Consider the following 5,248-nt stretch of genomic DNA (forward strand, 5'->3'; position numbering starts at 1 on the left):
ATTCAGTACTCAGCTTGAAAAACCTGTCCAGTCTTTAGGTATCCAGGTTGTAGCCATATTGGTTTAGAGCTGAACCTCACAAGAGCTGAGAAACTCCATACCAGCTAAGAACTGCCTGCCCAGAGTTTTCCATCTATTAACTCCTCTATGAAATCCTATGAAAGATGAACTTTCTTTTCTACCAAGGAGAACTTTTACAATCTTTTCTCTGATGCCTGATGAAGGGTGTTTGTGCCCAAAAGCTTGCAATTAAAGTACTTATTTTTGCAAAAATTTTGTTGGTCTAATAAAAGATATCACCTCTACTACGAGCCCTAATTGCTCTGTCTACTCTTTTGAACTTTTAACTGAGGAATTCTGAGTTGGAAACCGCAGACACAAAAAACATGGAACCCTATAGGACCATTTTTGCTGCACCACTTTTCAGGGTAGTGCTGCACCACAGTTCCACACCTTTCAGAGATAAATTTTAGTCTCATGACTTCTCTCTAAGATGTATTTTACATATGTAAAATGATGTACAGCAGTAATTCTCAACCAGGGTGCCACACAATATTGGTACTGTAAGATGTGCAAACACTTACACAGGATTCACAAGATAAACCCAGAGGGTGCCTCCCTATGAGTGCACACATGCATTTCCTTGGGGAAAAATAGGAGCGGCACATAGTTGTATCACTGCTACTTGTCTCCAAGGAACACTCCTGCACTTGCACTCTGGCACACAGTAAATTGCCCCATGTACAATTACCTGGGGTCCTGGGGCTTCCCGGGGCTCTAGCAGTGGCAATCTGGGTGCGCAGAACCTGACCAGCAGCTAGAGTATGGTTCTGGCTGGCCAGACTACAGTTTTGGGTATCGCAGGCTGCTGCCATGTGTGCTGTCTCACTTTTTATTGAAGCCTTTTTTTTAGATACTGAGATTTCCTGGTATCCGGGTGTGCAAGAGAACCTTTTCATGCATGCCAAATGCATTTTGCAGAGCCTCAAAAGCCTTTGAGGTGCCACAAAGTGCACATTCCTGCTCATATGGATGTGTCCAGAGATTTCAACTAAGAATCCATAGGCCACGTCCAGAGAAGCACAGCCATGCAGAATGTAGTGTGGCAGACATGTCTGCAGCACTACATACCACACGTTCAGTTATTCTTGGTGCTGCAAGGGAGCAGCACAGCAGGTTTTTTAAACCCCATGTATCCATGGGTCAAAAAAACCCACAGAGAAAAAAATCAGAGCAATGCATACACAGGCAGCACATACCAATCAAAAACCAAGCTGGGCCACCCAGAGCTGTGCTGCAGCTGTACGCCAGGCTCCATGCAGCAGAATCGCCATGGCTGCAGCCCCAAGAGACCCCTAGGACCCCGGTAAGGCTTCTGGGGCTAGCCCAGTCCTAACCCCAGCCTCCCCTACCACCCCTGGGGTAACTTGCCGTGCACCAGGGTGCGCATGGCATGCACATTCCCTGGGAACAACTAGCAGCAGCACAAGGTGCGCCACTGTTAGTTGTCCCCAGAGAACCAAATGTCCATGCACGTGTGGACATGGCCATAGTGTCAAAAACATTGTGATCTGTTGTGGTTTTTCTGAGTTCTTTGCAATAGCAGAATTGTTGTATTATTTTTCCATAGTCAAAAAACAAGTGAAAGCTAGGAGCTGGTATCTTCTGAGTATTGCTGTGAGCACAGGTGGTGGAAGGCCAAGGCTTGTGGGGGCTTAAGTCCCCCAAACTAATTTCACGGCAGCTGACAACAGCAGCAGCACCACAGCACTGCTCAGCATGCAGCCAGGACAGAGCCCCACTTGCGCTTATCTCAGTGCAGCTGAGGAAAAAGTGGCTAACCACACATATGTTGTACCGTGCAGAGCACAATGGGAGTTCTAGTTCTCACACTGATGCATGCACTCAGCCCCCACAAATAATATTTTCTCCCTCCATCTATGGCTGTGAGTCTAATGAGGGGTTCCTTGCATCTAAAGAGGTTGAAAATCACTGATGTACAGAAATTTTAAGTGCACAATGTCTCATGTTAGAGCTGACAAAATCCTGTTTAAATGCTTACATATGCATCCCTCAACACCACGCTACCCAGTTGTATCTAAAGATGAACTTTCTCTTTTTATATATGGTTCAGAACTGGTGCTGCACTTTCAGCTGTGGAAGTATACAAGAAGCAGCAGCTCAAGCTTTAGACAAGCAAGTATGAAAATATTTTATTGCTTATAGAAAGGCTTCACAACAAAAAGCATGGAAATAATAGTGCTTAGTGCTCCAGTGTGAGGACCACCTGTAGCATCCCATTCACTTTTAGATACATCATTATTAGAACAACACTGGGTACTGATGAGAGGGTTAAAGGAGGCCTGTAAAAGAATGGCAGGATCGATTGATTTGCAAAGATGTAAATTAATTTGTTTTGGATGTGTAATGTACAATGGAGTTGTGGAACAGTAACAATCGCAAAGTGGTTGAAGAGTTCAAATAACAAGAAGAGGAGTGCCATTCCTTTTACTAAAGGGAAAAGTTAGGTCAGGTAGACTACAAAGATCTAGTCTGCAAAAGCTGAGAGTTGAAAAAGATGACTCACCACCCAACTGTATGAAGGTTTGCAATAGACATTTCTGAAGGGGAATCTCAGTCTAGAGCAGTGGTTTTCAACCTTTTTCATTTGCAGACCCCTAAAAAAAATTGAATGGAGGTGTGGACCCCTTTGAATTGTAAGTGCAGGTATCCACATACTTTTGGCTGATCACAGTCATCTTTCACAGACCCACTCAACATAGTCTGTAGACCCTCAGGGGTCTGCAGACCACAGGTTGAAAACCACTGGTTTAGAGGGCTTTCTGCAGTGGGAATGATAAAGCATTACATAGAGGAAAACATTACAGAACATGTGTTATGAGAAGATACATTTGTGCAATGACAGAAACACCCAAGGCCAAGGAGTTATTTGACCTTTTCTTCCACCCCCATCAGCCTGGCAGAACAGATTTTTGTCATTGTCAAGAAACAACCCACAGAGATAGTGCTTATGGTAAATGCTATGCATGAGGTTGTCCCCTCTTGGCTAAATACTCATGCAGTCTGAGCCATAGAGTCAGATAAGAAATCCATCCAGTAGATTGAAGGAAGAGTGGTGTGAATGGTACATACTTCCTAACGACACTGAAGAGCTAAGGGGTAACTGGGCAAGTCAAGCATTAGTGCTGTACCTGAAAGAGCAACTCAAAGGCTTTGTAGAATAAAGTATCTGAGGCCCATTTATGTCAAAGAATATCACATCAGAGAAGTTCACAAAGCATATGGCCATCTACTACAATTTTTACTATAGCATACATTTTTAAATGGACAAGAATAAAGAATTTGGGTAAAATATTCAGAACTGCCTAAATCACTTAAGAGCTTAAGTTCCATTCCAAAAGACAGTTAGGCAATTAATATCCTAAGTCACATTGACATTTAATGAGATTTATGCTCCTGAGTGCCTAAATCATTTTTGAAAATGGGTTTAAGCTCCTAAATCAGAGGGAGTCACTTGAAAAAATTGCCCTTTAATAATTGCAGATCTCTCTTGAAAATGAAGAACACTGTGTACTTTTTTAAAATATATTTGATTCTAGGATACATCGTTACATGAAGTATTTTTTTCCCTAATACACCTTCTGAATGGTGACTATAAATTTGCTGTTTGAAACATGGGAAGCTGATCAAGTTGGTTCTGTTCTTAAGGTAGAAATCATAAGTCTTGCATAGTCTGGTAAGTAACTAACCCTAAATGATGCTTTCAGATAATAGAATTATACATACATTTCAGCCTGGTTGTGTTGTACCTAAACTGTTCAGTATTTTTGGGATCCAATCAGGGAATTTTGGAACAGGTGCTCAATGAAGCATTCTCTGAGAATTAGTGGAAGTCTCTCCCCATGTTATTATTTTAACTCTCAATGAAAATAGAAACTGCAGCAGCAGCTGTGAGCAGAATTAAAGAATTCAGGATATTAGTTTCCAAATTATTGTTGCCATTATATGGAGAAGCACCCACTTAGAAGGATGGATACGCTACTTAAATTGGAGTTTGACTTCAGTGAACTGGATTTTTGAATATTTAGCTTCAATGAACTGGACATCATCCAATTTTGGGGGTTTTTTGATTTCTCAGATATATTAAGAAACAATTTCTTATATATATTGCACAACAAAAATCAAACCCAGCTTGGCAGAAACAACTGTAGATTGTTAACTTCAGAGCGTGGCCCTGCTCTCAGAACTTTTGACAAGGTTCTGGGAACACCCCCTGCCTGTGAGTCCCCTCAAATTAAAATAATCTCTGACAGTTCAGGAGGTGATTTTCCTCAAACAGCCTGCACAAAGGAGCCTGCTGTGTCTAATTCCTCTCAACCTGACCTATTATGATTCCCTTGCTGCTTATTCACCTGGCCTCTGAAATGCCGTTGTGTTAACCATAGGTAATTGCAGTTGCCAAGTAATTTGACTGTGAATGAATTACCCATGGGAGGCTTAGCCCTTCTGAAGACTGAATTTTTCTGTCTACAGACAAGGTTCTTTGGGTAAATCCAATGTCTTTTATTAGGTCAACTACAATCATTGAAAAAATTCTTCTTTGCAAGCTTTTGACAACAAGCTCTCCCTACACTATCCACCCTTGCCTTAGGGAGGGATCATCTCACAATGACAGAAGCCCTCATGTAATGGCCCTGCAGTTCCCAGCCAGACTTTAGTTTCTGTCATCAAACTGTTGACAAGAGTCACTTGAGTGAAAGGTGTCTGGGGCTCTGCAGATCTCTAATTAAGGTCTGTGCCCAAGTTCTTTACAACTGCAAGAAGTGGCAAAATAAATGAGTATCACCAACTACAGCGAGCTACAGTCCAGTTTCATCCCTGCTTTAAACATAAGATTTCAGGCTGCAGTTAGGTAGTCATAGGGATCCACCTAGCAGTTGCAGTGAATGAAACTGTTAGAAATGAAGCGAGGACCGAGGCAATGGAAGGTGAATGCATGGTAGGTAACTCTACACACCTGTTAACCACTGAGAATGCAGGCAGACAGCAACAGGTGTGTCTTTTAAACTGCTATTCCACTAAATGCCTTCTCTGCTAATCTAACTAGAGGTAGCGATCAACCCTAATCAGCTCCATTTTTCTTCCTTTCTAGGAGGAACAGTTAAAATGGATCCTGTTGGCTTATGTACGTTTTAAAAGGATGAACGAGGGATGTCTTTTTTTTTTT

The 5,248-nt window shown here is 42.1% G+C and overlaps 1 protein-coding gene across 1 annotated transcript in view; it reads left to right on the forward strand.

The window, feature by feature from the left end:
• Window positions 1–4,918: 4,918 nt before the first annotated feature.
• LRMP (lymphoid restricted membrane protein) overlaps window positions 4,919–5,248 on the forward strand; it is an 81,470-nt gene continuing 81,140 nt past the window's right edge. The window contains exons 1-2 of the mRNA XM_019515683.1: window positions 4,919–5,020; window positions 5,174–5,206. The gene's annotated coding sequence lies outside the window, so the exon portion shown is untranslated. The remainder of the gene's footprint in view (window positions 5,021–5,173; window positions 5,207–5,248) is intronic.

Source organism: Gavialis gangeticus, unplaced genomic scaffold (genome assembly GCF_001723915.1).
Source record: "Gavialis gangeticus isolate Ggan-Ray unplaced genomic scaffold, GavGan_comp1, whole genome shotgun sequence".
Lineage (NCBI taxonomy): Eukaryota > Metazoa > Chordata > Crocodylia > Gavialidae > Gavialis > Gavialis gangeticus.